Source organism: Rattus norvegicus, chromosome 20 (genome assembly GCF_036323735.1).
Source record: "Rattus norvegicus strain BN/NHsdMcwi chromosome 20, GRCr8, whole genome shotgun sequence".
Classification (NCBI taxonomy): domain Eukaryota; kingdom Metazoa; phylum Chordata; class Mammalia; order Rodentia; family Muridae; genus Rattus; species Rattus norvegicus.
In genome coordinates this window covers 42,479,075-42,495,911 of record NC_086038.1, presented here as the reverse complement: position 1 = coordinate 42,495,911, position 16,837 = coordinate 42,479,075, and the positions used below count along the sequence as shown (strand labels likewise).

General features: G+C 42.2%; 1 long non-coding RNA gene across 1 annotated transcript in view; it reads right to left on the bottom strand.

Annotated features, from left to right (window-relative positions):
* Positions 1–336: 336 nt before the first annotated feature.
* The window catches only part of LOC102555751 (uncharacterized), a 53,409-nt gene continuing 36,908 nt past the window's right edge, over positions 337–16,837 (bottom strand). The window contains exon 7 of the long non-coding RNA XR_005497840.2: positions 337–16,837. This exon is cut by the window's right edge and continues 18,028 nt beyond it. This is a non-coding gene — a long non-coding RNA (uncharacterized LOC102555751).

Below are 16,837 nucleotides of genomic sequence, written 5' to 3'. Positions count from 1 at the left end.
AAGAAATGAAAAGTGGAAGAGAGATAATTTGTCTCTTGAAATATAGTCTTTCCAAAGGCACAATACTTCTATAGGTAAAATAGTTTTCAATCAGAGAAAGGACTGGAAGAGCTTGAAGGGGCTCGAGACCCCATATGAACAACAATGCCAAGCAACCAGAGCTTCCAGGGACTAAGCCACTACCCAAAGACTATACATGGACTGACCCTGGGCTCCAACATCATAGGTAGCAATGAATAGCCTAGTAAGAGCACCAGTGGAAGGGGAAGCCCTTGGTCCTGCCAAGACTGAACCCCCAGTGAACGTGATTGTTGGGGGGAGGGCAGTAATGGGGGGAGGATGGGGAGGGGAACACCAATATAGAGGGGGAAGGGGAGGGATTGGGGGCTGTTGGCCCGGAAACCAGGAAAGGGAATAACAATCGAAATGTAAATAAGAAATACTCAAGTTAATAAAGATAATAAAAAAATAAAACCATGATATTTGCAGGAAAAAATATTTTTCAAAAGCATACTAAAAGGTAGACTTGCTAACATGTGGCTCAGATAAAAGTTGAGCCTTCACTTTGAGTTATCATTATAGAAAATTCAGTGTGTATGATATAGTTAGGTTCTGGAGACACTAGAGAGATTAAAATCTCCTTACGTGGTTCAATATGCCACAGTCAATGAATAAAGCAGGCCCAGTAAGTCACAAGCGTAGATACTGAGGATGTGGCTCCAGGAGCACAGAACCAAGTTGCTACATCACATAAGAGTAAGGCTTCTCAGCCTCAGCACCACTTACAATTTAGATGGTGTGACTTATTTGATGCTGTGACTACCCTGTGCACTGAGGGGTATTTTTCTCTGCCTACCACATTCAGGTTAGCACCACCACCACCACCACACACACAAACTATGCAAATCCACAATTTCAACAGGTGTTACCCAACATTCCTGGGGACTCAACTGTGTCCCAGTGGAGAAACATTGCTTCAAAAGGTGCCAGAACAGTGTTAAAGGACAAACAGAGATGGTCACACTGCAGGTGTGGTTAGGGTTAAGGACTGAGGAGCAGGCGGGGTCGAATGGATGAGAATTAAAGGATGTGAGAGATGCACCAATCAAATCAGTTCCTTCTATGTTGCAGAAATGCAGAGGGCGATAGATAATAACCATTTATATTTCTGAGGAATGGGAGCATAGGGGAAAGACTCTAAGCATGTTGCAATCCACTGGGCTTGGTATAGTTTCCTAGGTAAGATGGGATGCCAGCCTGTAACCACTAGTATATCTGGAAACTATCCTCATGAGATCTTAGCAAAGAAGATCTGAAATCTCTAAGACCCCAACCACTATTATGATTTATTTCCTCATTCTAAATACACATTCCATTTGAAACTACATTTGTAGTCTTCATCACAAAGAGAATCTTCTATTTGTTCAACTCTACTTCCCAGAACCTAAGCCTTTTCTGCTGGGAAAAGATCCTCAATAAATCACTTTGCTATGTCAAGGTCACCCTTAACCTAGGCTTTGAATAGAAGCCTCTTCTGCTGAGAGAAGAAATTGTGTTCTAAGTGTGGGAGTTTTGTCTCTCAAACAACTCACTTGTAGATGTACCCAGAAACAGGCTTTGAAAAAATGGGTATGCCTTGGGATTGTCTGATTTCACATCGTTGAACTCCTAGAGGACACAGTCCACACATGAGATTTTAAGTTTCCCCTGTATTTACCAGGCCTGGAGTAAGTGCAATGAGTCAGTGATTTGAGTCTTAGATTTACACTCTTTCATGCAAGTCAACTGATAGGGTCTAACACAATGTTAGACTTAAGGGGTTTCTGGAAGTTATGCCGAGGTCAGTGGGTAGGTAGAGTAGATAAGCATCCAGGGGCTAGTGTTTGTTTGCATGGCATTTGTAAGGGGTTCTAAAAGCTAACCACTTTGACTTTCATCCTACATAGAGCCTAAAGGAGAAGCCAGTCAAGAGTCCTATCTCCCACTGTCACCATCTTACTGACTGCTCCAACCAACCACAGATGCTTTTGTTAGCTATAGTCCACTAGCACAGCCGCTCTCCGCCTATAAGACTTTCCTGGGTTACCTCAGCTTTGAATTCTACACACACACACACACATACACACACACACACACACACACACACACACACACACACACACCCCACTGGAAGAAGCCATTGTTCTCTGTTGTCCTGACTGAGACAGCATCATTGGTAGACTATCATGAGAGGATATATGTCTGGTTCCCAGGCTGTGTGTATATGTGCAGAGTTGGGAAGTGGTTGCCCAAGGGAAGGCACAAGGATTCCAAGTGGCTGTTCCTATTGTGCCTTCATCTGCAGGCACTGTGGCAAGTGTCCACGCTTTGTGTTCCTTACAAAGGATCCATATCCATCCAGAAATCTAGGCCAGGGAACCTTGTGGCCTTTCTCTGACAAGCCTCCATGGGCATTCTTGCATGATGCCATCTCTTTCTTACTGGGGGTCAAAAGGGATGAATTAGTCTCTGGCTCACTCCTAGATGGATTCTGGGTAATAAGGATTCTGTTTTTCATTTCTCAACCATTTGGGCACATCTTCCAAGACCTTACGAGACCCTTTTTCCTAGGTCAGTCCACCTATGATAGTACAAAGTGGACATATTTTCCCACCTCTAGTCATATGAGACCTAGGGATAGTGGTTACAGGAGCTGGGAGTGTGTTGTATAACAAAATGTCCCATGTGCATGTGTAGTCCCAAATATGGCAGGAGGGAGACAGGCTGTTAGAAGAGGCCACACCTAGAACCAAAGGCCAAGAAAGGAGAGGCCAGATCTCCCTAGACAACTCCCAGAATGGAACTCCAAAGCATCAGGAAATAATATATGACCCAGTCTGTAGACTACTGATAAAAATACATTTGTTGTGAAGGAAGGGCATTTCTCTTCATCTAAGGATTTTCAATGTTGCATCACAGCTCTTCGGTGTTCAAGCTTACAGCGTGTGGCCCCCCCATTTCACACCCTGCCTTGGGCCCCCATATGCATTCAGTGAGGGCCTCGAGCACATGCTTTTGCCTCATGTTCCTCTGGGATATTTTCTTACTTGAAATCAACAGCCATGGATGGTTTCCAAGACTTTTTGAATGCCCCGAGAATGTGCTCCAGTCAAAAATACTGTCTGCTTTTATTTTACAGGAAGGGTTGTTAACTCTGGCACCCCAGCCAGATTCCTCTAGGCTTCCATTGTGCCCTTGTCTTTCCCAGCCAGCTTCTAATGGGGTAATGAGTCTGTGCCCATGCAATAAGAGGGAGGGGCTGAGGGAAGTGTAATCAACCAAATCAGGAAGGGCAGAGCCTCAGGACAGAGGTTTCTGCTCCTTGTATTCATTTTTGCCGTGCTTGATTTCAGAGGGCATTTTTGGGTTTTTTTGCAACAAGAAATAAGAGGAATGGTCTCTGTTTTAATCTCGTGAACCATGGATTATGATAACGACCCTGGTCTCATGGGAACACTGTAAGCAGTATATCGGAGACCAGGGTCTGTTTTTAGCACACATATGAATGTGCATAAGAAATTGTGACTTCTCTCTGACTCATTAATCTTACAAGATTTATTGGGATTTTAGACAGGACACATGAGTGTGTTTTAGAAGATAAAGAGAAAAGTGGTGAGTGCTGGACAGTGAAAGCCCATGAAAGGACTGAATTCATACTTTATAAGTGTGGCAGCAGTGACAGAGTTACTTCATGATCCAGCCAGAATCAGACAATAAGAAACTTAAAGCCAAACAAGAGTTATTTCCAAGCAGTGAATTTCCCAGCAAATTAAACAGACACATTCACAAGAATGCTCTGGAATCTGGGCAAAAACCATGAGGACCACCAAAAAGGTCTCCAGAGTCACCAATGGCAGCTATTGTCCCAAGAATGCCAATGGAACTTACTTTCCCATAAGAGGAGACAAGCGACCCTAAGACCAGCTTACTATGGAATATCCTGAAGGTCCCTGCCCAATCAGGGGCCTCATCCAGAGCAGAGACAGCTGATGCAATCTCTGTCACATCACCGAGAGCAGGCAGGCAACATAGAAGGCCGGCTTGCATTATGAAATGGAAGGTTTGGGTTTCCTCAGCATAGAGAAGAAGGGTCATCCTTTCACTCTTGCAGCCTTTGCTGTGGGTTCACAGTACGTACTATGCTAATCACCTTCCCAGGTGTCCCTTTCAGAATGGGGAATTATAGACTCAGATTGGGCCAAAACCCCAGTGAGTGGGGCTTAGGAGTCTTTCTGTCCATCATTGTGTGGTGAGTAATGGACCAGGTGCCAAATGGGTCATCCCACACACAGACTCTCCTCAAGGCAATGCATTTCCTACAGATGCACCCCTACTTAACAGTTACTGATAAGAGAACAATGACAAATGTAGCATGGACCAGCTTACAGTGCCCTGGGATTGGGAAAGGGATTAAATAGCATACATTCTCTACCACATAGGCCTATCCAGAGTATCCTAATGGGGTACGCAAAGATGATGCTGTATTTACATCCAAATTTGGAATTACTAACCTACTGAATGGTTCTGCCATTTCCCCACCACCCAAAGAGTCCTGATCCAAGAGATACTTTACACACTGCAAAGAACAAGACAGAAAAGACTTTCCCTTTGCAGACCGGTTCTTCCACTTGCTAGCCATGTGGTCATGGCTAAGATATTTAATCACTATGCATCTCGGTTTCCTCATATATAGAATAGAGCTAATAATAGCCACACCACAGAACCACTATGCAGATGAAATTAAATAACTCCTGAGAGTTGTCCAGTATGAGAAAGCTTCCATGGATGGACAGAGAATGTACTGTTTGGAGGAGCCCACCCTTCCTTGCCCCATGCTAAGTCCCTGGCTCGGCAGGAATACCTGTGATGGATTCTGCTTCTGAGCCCTGTTACTGCTTCCTCCCCTCCCAGTGAAGTAGCCTAGTCGTTCCCATAGCAAATACTAATGTCAGGAGATAAGTTTAGAGAAAGTGACTTCAAAGAGCAGTCTGAGAAGCTCCTCCCCTCCCCCTTCCCACCGTCTCTCATGCCTGCCATACATGGTAAGAAACAGACTCAGGAAATACTGTTTGGGAAAAGAAGAGTACAGTTTATATGGGTAGTGACTGGCAATGAAAATGAAATATTTCAAAGGACATCAGAGGACATTTAATGACTCCTCCCCCCATTATCTCCTCTGAAGCTGAATGGCTGGATGTGGCCAAGGTTCTTCTCAGACCAGGGCCCTAGCTGACTGCAAGGCTACTCTGAACTCAGGACCTCTACTTTTAAATGCCACGCACTCTTCTCTGTTGAGTGTGTGGAGAACAGGAGCTGTACTCCAATCCTTTTCCATCTATGCTCATACCTCACCTAGAGTGTAGCCTAGATCTGTGATGCCACCTAATGCTTGTTATTATCACAGGGCCCAATTATCACTGTCATTATGCAATGGTGTTTTTAAATTTCTTGATGCTCTAATGACTGATAGCATACCTTGGCACACTGTTCAGCCTGACCTCATCCAGAACTTCTCAGACCCCACAAATGAAGTCTGTGAATAATGTGAATGGCATTTGGTGTGGCATGCACACCTCTTGCATAATGGAGGTAAGTGGACAGGGAGGGAGAGTGAAGGAAAGACCTTTGACAGAGAGTCAGGAGCATTGCAATGAGATATGGGTGGCACAGAATTGTGCCATCAGCCCCATTTCCTCACAGGAACATGAAAGTCTCCACTATTCTTTCTTTGATCTAGCTTGTGGATCTTCCAAAATGACTGGAGAGTGACTGAAGACAAACCTCATCCTTCTTTGCTGGTGTTGAGTATCATTTTGCAAGGAACAAAGGTTTGTTGCTGACAGGAAGATTGGTCAATGGATGCAACCTCCACAGGTGTCACTGAACAAAGCAAGACATCAGAGGAGTTGGAACAGAGTAGAGGGTAGACCAGAAGGCTCCTGTGCTTTTGCCCCAGGAAGAGGTTGCCATTATGCAGATGAAAGACCTGCTTTGTTATAGCTTTGTCTGGCATGCACAGACACCATCTAAATCCTTAATCCAGTTTCTGAGAGCAACTAGAGCATTCACCATCACTATTTAAAACAAACAGAAACTAAAACCAGCAAATGACTATTAATCCCTTCTGTCTTTGTGCATTATACTTGCCTAGGGAATAAAATAAGCATCCCAAGCAATGATTCACAGAAAACTACAGCAGCATTAGTCAAATATAAGACCAGAGGGAGAACTGGAGTCTAATACCACAATGTTCAGGCTTCTTCAAGACACCCCAACCACCCTGTCCTATACCTGTGATGACTCTAGCATAGCACTTGAACAAGTCTAATTATTTACAATATGGCCATATGGCCCACAAAGCCATACTAATCAAGGAGCTCACAATTTGGCATATGTCACTCTTCTATAAAGTCCACTCAAATGTCATGGGAATCAAGGTACTTCAAACCCAGTGCCCCTTTTGAGAGAGATGACTTCTTACTAGGACCAAACCAGTACAGCTGAATTCCACTGGAAATAGCAGTGGCCATCAACAGAAGATCACAATCCCAGACAATGAAAAGTGTTCCACACAGTACTCCTTTTAGTAGTACTTTCTGCAATTATCTACCATTTGCCAATTACAGAACCTATAACAAATGAAGGCTTTGGAATCTTGCAGAAGAAAGTAGCCAAGAAGAACAGGAAGGCATTTTTGTCAACAGAACATACTTAATGGGTACTGAAAGTGAATAGTTAGAAACTGGTTTATATGTAAAGTTTTATGGAGATGAATGTTGGATTAATGATTTTTTTTTAAACTGCCTGTTTGGAGGTTTATCAAATAATCTTTGTACCACCACCCCTTCCCTTTATATCTTAGCCATTGCTGGAGGAATTTATCTTAGAAAAAAATACATTTCTCTTCTAGGATAAATAACAAGGTCTACAAAACTTGTTCATGGGCCTAATGTAGTAGACTTACTGCCCTAGAGACAGCGAAACACATTTCCTTCAGAGATGTCTAGTTGAAAACAGCAAATAGAAGACCTGAACAGAGGCCAGTTTCCCCCAAAGTCTTAATTACTGAATCAGTATAATTATATGATCAATTAAATTGACTGTGGATCAGCTTAAGTGGTTCAAAAAATAACCTCATTGATTCTTTATTCTAAGTAGGATTACATATGAAGCAATATGGCCTTTTCTGAGTATTTAACACTTTTTAACACTCTTAACTTTTTCCACAATTGAACATCTTTAACACAAATACTATTTTGTACCTAAATATTAAGTTTTTAGTGACCCTCAAGCTTACTTTAAAATTTGTCCAAAGTCATTTCCATATTTGATACTTGGTATCCCCCTTAAAACTTCATTTTCTACTCCACATCCATTACCGCAATCACAGATCTTCTAACTGACCCCCTCTTCACCTCTTTGAACCCATCTCATGGTACTTTTGAGCCTGAGAACACACTAGCTCCTATTGCCAAAATACTAGACACATAGCTGCCTGGGGGTCTTTGTACTTGCCTTTCATGCCTAGAGAGATCTCATCCTGAGATTTGGTCTATCACATACCATCACATCATTCTGATTTCTGCTATTAAATGGCCTGAGACCACAAAGGTGTTTCTCTATTAAAAAAAAACAAAACATACTCTTTTACACCTCTAACTCTTCCCTATTTCCTTGCTTGCTTTCCTTCACGTAGCCATTGATCCATTGTATGTGTCCCATTCTGGATGACACACATTGGGCAACTATCTCTTGCTTTATGGGAATATTATGGGAAAATAGAGGAAAAGAAAAAGAAAAATGCCTTTTCCCCCAATGTATTTAAATCTTGCCAAAGAGAAAATATTTACATGTGTGGATTATTTCAAAGCAAGATGATATTTGATGTACTACAGTTCAGATGAGAGTAGAAGGTTCTAAACTTACAATGCACACTAAAAATGTCACCTACTAAGGGATGAACTGAGTTACAGTCTGAAGATGCTACTATGTCAAGTCTTTGTTCTCTATGTTGCCATATTCCCTACACTAGCAACAGGTAAACATTTATTCAGAGAATCATCATTAGTCAGTGTTTCCATGTGACAGATGAATTTTCTCCCCCCAAATGCTGATTGGTTTCCAGGATTCTTGTGAATGAATTGGTTTTGATGCCAGGTGACACACTGACTTCATGGCGTTCAGCAAGATTAATCTACAACAGATTCTCGCCCAGTCCAGATAGAGATTCTTCACTGTCTAGCCTCAGCATTCCCAGGCAGAGTTTCTGACCATAACACAGCCTTTGCCATTTTCCTCTGATTTAGTAATAGATTTTTTTTTTACTATAATATCTCTAAAAAGATCTTTTCCCAGGCTGGGTATGATGCCACATTCCAGCAGCCTCAGTACAGCATGTAAAAGGTAGGAAAGGAGGATCTGGAGCTCCAGGTATCTTCAGCTAGTTAGCAACATTAAAGCTTTCTTAGGCAAAATGGGAACATGGGACTCCAGCTCAGAAAACACAAGTGTTATCTGTCTCGGCATAAGTTGAAGTATTTCCAAGTCTTTCCAAGCAGTGATTTTCCCGGGAGTGTCTTGCATCGCAGTGTTCCCATGTGTCTTCAGGACAAAGTATGTACCCCAAGCAAGCTCGGAAACTCACATGAAGCTAACTCATTTTGTATTTGAACAAAAACAGTGTGGGCTTTGTACAGGACGCCTGGTCAAGATGTAGGACAGTTCCTATGCTGTCAAACATGATTAGCCATCCCAAAGGGGAGGTTCATTGCACAACTCTCCATAAAGTGAGGAGAGGAAAGCAGTAGCTAGTTATGGGAAATGGGAGAAAGGCTGTTCTCTTGGCTCTGGGGAGTGTCAGTGTTTGATACGGAAGATTACACTGGAACAAAGATTGCATTGCAGGCTTAGGCCATTTGTGCTCCACTTGTAGAACATTATTATAGAGCAGTGCTATTGTCTTGGTGGACAATGGAAGGTTTTATTTCAGCATTGTGTATAACAGAATGCCTGTATGGTCTCTTTCTTCTCTCTTCCAGATGCGGGGAGATATTCCGTATCAAGTTTCTAAAAGAAGAGGTGTGAGCGCAACCCTCCCCCCGCCTCTCAGGAACTCTCAAGGCCAGTAATTCCTGTTGTTTGCAATGCAAGAGACCACATTAAAGTACAGCGATCATGGACAACTCTACACAAACAAGAATGAATACTAGCATAGCTCTCAAAGACATGACTTCGGGGTCAGATGCATGACGAGCAAGCCTGATCCAGGTAATTTAAGACGGTAGACCATATTAAATCTAAATTCACCAAATATTCTGCTTTTAGATAAAATCCTTTACTTTTCTGTCCTTCTCCATGTTCTGATTCCACACCTACACATGAATACTAAGAAGTTCTATCCACACAGAGAGACACAAATATACAAGGCATGGCCGGTGCATTCACAATAATTGTTTTAATATAAGAACCAATTACCACATCATCCACTGTGACCTTTGTTTTGCAGCATTGCCACAATTCATAGTCACCTGAACTCTTGTGTTCTAGCCAGCATCTTGTCCTCTTCCGAGCATTGAATCAGGGATTATCCTTATCAAATAGAAAGTCCCTTACAATTAGAGTCAGAATTCACTCAACACAAAGTTAAGAATAAAGAAGACTTTTCTTAATTTGAAAAAAAAAAGACAAAAATATTCCAGGTAATCCATGACCACAATTTAATGTCACTGTCCTAAACATCCTAAACTATCTGTACCAGCTTTAGCAATTAAGGGCCATGCTAATCTTCCTTCCATGATAGCTTAGCCTTAATTATTTCCAATTAGCCTGTTTGTCACATTTTTGCCCTGATTAAACCACTTCACTGAGACAATGCTTGTGTGTGTGTGTGTGTGTGTGTGTGTGTTGGGGGAGGAAGTAGTATTGATTCGGCTACATGAGACTCTGCCTGAAGAACAATATATATTTTTTAAAAATCACATAAGATGTATTTTAAGAAGAAAACATATCTGAGAAAAGTAATATTTTTAAGAGCAAAGTAAAATGAATGTTATCTATTGTGGTAGTTATTTTTCTACTGCTATGGCAAAACTTCATAACCAAGGTGACTTACAAAAGAGTTTATTGGGGCTCACAATTTCAAAGGGTAAGTTCACAGCCATCATGGCACAGAGCACGGCAGCAGGCAGGTAGGCAAGCATGGCGCTGGAGATAGGAGCTCACATCTTGGTTCACAAACACAAGGCAGAGAGTGCTCTCTGGGAATAGCATGGGCCCTTGAAACCCTCAAAGCACACCTCCAATGACACACCTATTCCAACATCCTGTAACCCTTCCCTTTCACACTGGGAATGAAGCACTCAAATATCTGGACCTGTGGGGACATCCTCATTCACTTCACGACATCCATCAGTAAGATAACAATCTAGCATATGAGTAATACATGAAACAAGCCAACAAACACAACTTTTATAATTAGGTTTTCGTAAACTTGACACTAGCCTGGATCATCTAGGAAGAGGACACATCAAATGAGAAAATGTTTCCACCAGACTGGCCTATAGGCAAGACTGAGGGGTCATTTTCTTGCTTGATTTTTGATGTACAAAGTCCTGGCCCAATGAGGAAAGTGTCAGTACTAGAGTGGTTTTGTGTCACACAAGAAAGCACTCTGAGCAACTCGCAAGCAGCATCCTTCCATGGCCTCTCCTTCAGTTCTTGTTTCTAGGCTCCTGCCCTGGGTTTCTGCTGTGGCTTCCCTTCATGATAGACATGATCAGGACAAGTACACTGCATAAACTCTTTCCTCGCCAGGCTGCTGTTGGCCATGATGTTTTACACAGCAATAGAAACTGTATGGCAACTTTTTGACGGGAAGGGGAGACACAAACATACTCACATGAATCCTGTCTGCACAAATACTAAATATTCTTACCTGGGCCTCATGACGCAGGTCTGTCATCTCAACTATTTGGAGCCTGAGATTGAAATATCACAAGTTCAAGGCCTTTCTAGGCTACAAAGTGACTTCAAGACCACCCCAAGCAACTCTGTGAGACCCTGTCTCAAAAGGCTAAAGAGTAAAAAGATACCTAGGAATATAGCTCGGTGATAAAGAGCTCAAGGCCCTAGGGTTAATTTCTAACAGCAAGAAAAATGTAAAATTTCTCAGGCTACCTCAACACTTTTGCAGGTCAAGACGTGTGATTCTTTCCCGTCAGAGGATGTGTTGGTATTTCTGAAACCAGCTGGTCATTTGCATCACGAACTGCCTTGTAGTTCTAAGCCTCGGCACAATTATGATCAAATCACAAAGATGATTCAATCCACAAGACAGTGCATGTCTAGGTAATGAACTCCATTAAAGCTGTGCAGAAGTTCAGATCCGGAACTATGAAACCCTTCCCAGAGAGTATGTGTACACTAGTCACCGAGCATCTTGGCAGAGCAAACCACAAAAGTCAGTAAGTAAATGGTGATTTAAAAGTGGGAAGGAGACACTATCCCATTTATCAGAAGGGTCTTGGATAATCTGATAAAACAACATGGTCTCTATTTTTGAAATGAAGAGATATTTAGTTCTATTTTATAAATTTATTTTTATTTTATGAATTTAGTATTAGGGGATAATAAATTCTTTGGTTTTTTAATATCATGATCCATTCATTTTTCATCACACAATAAAAATTAATTATCATACAACTAGATTGCCATTGAACAACTCAATTAAGGAAGTGGCCTAACTGTGGCCTAAATGCATTGCCTTGTCTATCAAAAGGCCTAGCATTGAAAAGACTGGCCGTGTTTCTTGTCTTCCAAATAAGGAACGGTAGAATGTGGGTTTTCTTCCTTTTCTATTGATTTACATTTGTTCATTGACAAGTTCATACATGTCTACCATGCATTCTGGCACCTTTCACTACCACTTTTGCATCCCCCCTTTTCTTCTCAGGCAGGGTATTTTGTTTTTTTATGGTGATCTACTTTGACTAGGGCCATTGGTATGACCACCATTAGGAACCCTGTGTGATTTTTTAAGGGTGTGTCCCAGAAATTCAACCAAAAGTTCTTAACTTTATCATGCAATTCCTCTTATCTTTTAAAAAATTTAAAGAACTATTTAAAAAAAACAAAGGAAAGAAAAATAGAGAGACCAAAACCCTGAACTTTAAAGCTCCTGTTGATCATTTGTATGCTGGAGCCTGTATAGGATTGGAGAGCGTGATTGTGTTTCCTTGGGAAAGTAAACAGTAGAGCACGACCAACCTATTGATGTAGAGACAGAGGAAGACGAGGCTAGAGGGGAGCAGGGAACTGTGGAGAGCAGAGTACAGAAAATTACTCCGGAGAGAACAAGACAGCAATCTGAGCCTTTCTTCTTTCCCACTTTGGGTGGTGATATCCTCAAGTCACTCCTACAATCGATCAAATCTACCTTGATCATCCTTATGAATGCCATAGAGTTTCTGCCAGGAGGTGGTAGCTGCTGCTTCCAAAGCAGAGCCAACTCTCTGAGAAAACTGCACCACACACAGGAAACTGAACTGCAGATACCAAGGGAGACGGCTCATGATAAGGAAGTCGTGTGATTTATCACTGAAACGAAGACGCAAGAGGAACACTATGGATAACTCATCCAGGAAGACAGGAGACAAGGTGAGAGTGTATAGTTCTCCAGATGATGGTTTCATTTTTTGGTCATGAAAAACTTGATCTATTGTTTTGTTACATTTTCACACTCAACCGTTTTTGAGAAGGATGTCATCTTTATTTCATGTTCGATACATCTCAATGTTCATTGTTTTTTAAATACTGATGGATTGACCGCAAGATAGTACACATTTAGATAACCTAATAGACCATTCACTGACAGTGGGCCCTGGGATGAAAAATAGCAGGCACACAGCTGAAAAGAGAGCTAGAAGCTTCTCCAAAAGGAAGGCAGTCTTTTGACACAAGCTAGAGATTGGTTCTAGGTGACCGGGAGACACGGACACTGGGCTTAAGGCAGCAGTAGGAAGAAGAAAATCGTTTCAGTAGCTGGATTTAAGGAGGGGAGCGTTGCTGCTGTGCTATTGTTTTCCTTGTACACCTCCCTAAATTGCCTTGTGCTGCTTTTCCTAGACTGTTGCTGATTTTCCCATTCCCCTCCTTCAGAGTAGATGTACCTGGCCTATGTGGCATGCTCAAGGCTTACCTGGTACCCTGGCTGCTTTCAGTTGCTGTAATAAAACACCAAGACCAAAAGCAACTCAGGGATGAAAGGGTTTGTTTAGCTCACATGTACTTGATCATATTGATCATAGTCTGTCGCTGAGGGAACTTGGGGTGGGAACGGAAACAGGCTAAGGAGGAACATTGCTTGCTGCCTTACTCTTGATGGCTTGCCCAGCTCCTTACTCTTGTGCCTTACTCTTGTGGCACTGCCCACAGTGGGTAAGGTCCTCTCACAAATCAAGAAAATGTCCCTACAGAGTCCTGTAGACCAGTCTGACGAATGCATTTTCCTAAATGAGGCTTCTTCTTCCCAAGTAACCCTACCTTATCCGAGTTGACAAAAAAAAAAAAGGAAAAAAAAAAAAACCACCCTACCTAGCACACCTAAGTTACAAAGTGAACCCTGTTCCTAAGGTAAACAAACAAAACTCACATGTTAATCTATTACACCTGAGTAAATATTCTCTGGCCCAGGCCTAAGCTACAGTCTTGTTAATAAGCCCTGAGCCATTCTTTAGCCTGATGGGACTCCCTTTCCTGTGCACAAAACAGAAAAAGTGCAGGAGGTTCTAAGATTTACCTTCCTGAACTAACTCAACAAAAAAGGGATGCCAAGCTCTGTATACGGCGTTCAGTAGAAAGGCCTGCAAATGCCATCACTTCTGGGCTGTGTTTTTCATCAGACAAGCAGAGGTTACATTTTAATGTGATCACATGCACATACCAGGGCCTGATTTCCCTAAATTGCTCTCCCTAAATGGAATTCCTTTACCAAAGCACAGACCCACCCACCCCCCAAGAGGCACACTATCGTAGTACTCCAATGAAACTCAGTTCTACACACATTAACTCCAAGCCAAGGCTGTAATAAATCCACTTTAAACCCTTCCATTTACTTATTGTGAAATTATTGGATTCTCTATTTTCTGTTTTAAAAGATCAGAATACGTGTAGCCGTGGGAGATATCCCCTTATCTGTTCAACCTGTACATTCTCTTTTAGAGAATGACTACTTCATTTTGGTTGCATGTGTCTTTATCATGATGCCACTGGAGGAGGAAAACAAAACAGGCCTCATTTTGCTGATAGTGTAGAACTCGGAAAACGCTAACATTCGCTTGTTCTCATCTGTCTTCCCCAGCTCTTCCAACGCTGTCAAAGGGTGTCTGTTTTAGTTGGATTTTCAAGATGTGTGTTTTAAAAACTCCGAGTAAACTTCATTGGGGGAATCTTGAAAATGCTGACGGTGAGCATTTCCCTGCACACAGCCTTTAGTGGAGCAGCACAGATTGTCATGGTGAAATGGGTCAGCCCCGTTTGCCAGGCAATCCATGGAACTGCAAGCAGGCTGTTGGTACAGAGCTAGCCACACCAGGCAGCAGTCTGTAATCTATAACTGAATCTAGGCCATTGGGATTCGTTGATGCTGCAGCCATCCCTGTGGTACTCCCATCCCCACCGGTGTCCACAAATGGCCCATGCACACTGGGGATCCCTTGTAGCTGCAAACAATGCCATTTTAGATCCTCTCCTTCTGCGTGATACGCGCTACTCTTTGCATTCAATTAAGGACTCTCAAGCATTTAAGCTGGAAAACATTACATGTGTTTGCTGGCCTCCCATGTGTCATTCATGTGCATTTATGTACACAAAACTTGACATAGAAATATCATACTGGAGCCTGCATTTCTCTCATGTAAATGCATATTTCAGCAAAGTGAGCTGAATATAAAGTCACATTGCTCTGTTCATGTAAACATTAGCCAGCAGCAAAGCTTGGCAGCTCATAAAAATGAAGAGTGCTCAGGCTTTTTCCGTCTAGAGCATGTGCAGTTTTCTCCCTACGTACATAGCTTCACTGTGTCTGTGGTGGATCTCAAAGGGTAGGAGTGCCGTGGTGCAGGCACTTTGTGAAAGACCAGAGCAGAGAGAGCTCAGTAGTTTTCCCCACTCAGCTGCTGCTGACTGGACTCTGTTGCAGGGCTGTAAATGACTTGTCTATCTGTGCCCATGTATGTGCTGTGGCCTTATTTATTGATTTGGGCTTTCTGAGACAGGGCCTCTCTGCATAGTCCTGATAGTCCTGTTATGTAGACCAGGCTGGCCTCAAACTCACAGAAATCTTCTGGTCTATGCCTGTCAAGAACTGGGATTAAAGGCATGAACTACCATGCTTCGCCACCATAGACTCTCAAAGAAAGCAATGGAAGTGACCGTTATTTTTTTCTGTTCTGTTTTAAAGCAATGTCAGGTGTGGTGGTATATACCTGTAATCCCAGCACTCTAGAAGCTAAGGTGGGAGGATTGTATGTTCAAGGTTAGCCTATGCTATGTAGTAAGACCCTATGGTGGTTTGAATGAGAATGTCCCCATAGGCTTGTATGTTTGAATGTTTGATTCCTGGTTGGTAGACTGTTTGGGAAGGATTAGGAGGTGTGGCCTTGGAAGAAATGATGTGTCACTGGAGGTAGGCTTTGATGTGTCAAAAGCCCACTTCAGATTCATTCTCATTCTCTCTCTCTCTCTCTCTCTCTCTCTCTCTCTCTCTCTCTCTCTCTCTCTGTGTCTCTCTCTCTGTCTCTCTCTGTCTCTCTGTCTCTCTCTGTCTCTCTCTCTGTCTCTCTCTCTCTGTCTCTCTGTCTCTGTCTCTCTCTCTCTCTCTCTCTCTCTCTCTCTCTCTCTCTCTCTCTCTCTTGGATTAGGTATAAGCACTCTCCTACTGTTCCAGTGCCTGCCTGCCGTCTCCCTACTGTGACCGTAAGCAAACTCCCAATTAAATACTTTTTTTTGATAAGTTGCCTTAGCCATGTTGTCTCTTCGCAGCAATTGTAACCTAAAGACAGATTATATCAATGAATCAATCAATCAATAAACAAATAAATCAATTGATAAGGACATGAACCGTATTTTGAAATAATAGCATTGTCATATTCATGATCCTTTTGTTCCCATTTGGGTTGGCTTTCCCATTTGGAGTATATTACTTAATAGTGAGGAGCAATCTATTTTTACTTAATATTTTATTATTTAGTATTTATTATTTAGTATTTTACTTAATATTGAAGAGCAATCTATTCTTTAATAGATTGCACCACTTGAGTTAACATTTGCAGCTTCTCAGGCTACAGACTATGTATACGCACATCCTAGCAAGTCCCTGGCTCCTACCAGCCTAGCACTGTGAGTCTTTTCTTAATTTTAAGTACACTGGGAAAAGCAAAGCCTTTCATCTCTACAGTATTAAGACTCCGGCATAGGAAGATTTATTTCATAGGAAAGGTGGAAGGAATGGGAGCCAAAGGAAGGACTAACCTTGCTATGAAGACATAAGAGAAAGCAAGGACGATTACAGACAAAAACAGTTTTTGAGGCCAATAAGAAGCAGCGTGAATTGCCTTCTCCAGACATGTACCCCATTACTGATGACTGCAATGAGGATGATACATTAGCACTTCCTGCTGTTGCTAAGTCTTCCCTGCAGGCCTGGGTGATCAACAGCTCCGTTGCATCCATTTCAGACATCGCAATGGGTATTGTGCACATGTGTGTATAAGAGTCTGTAATGTGTATGTGTGTGTGTGTG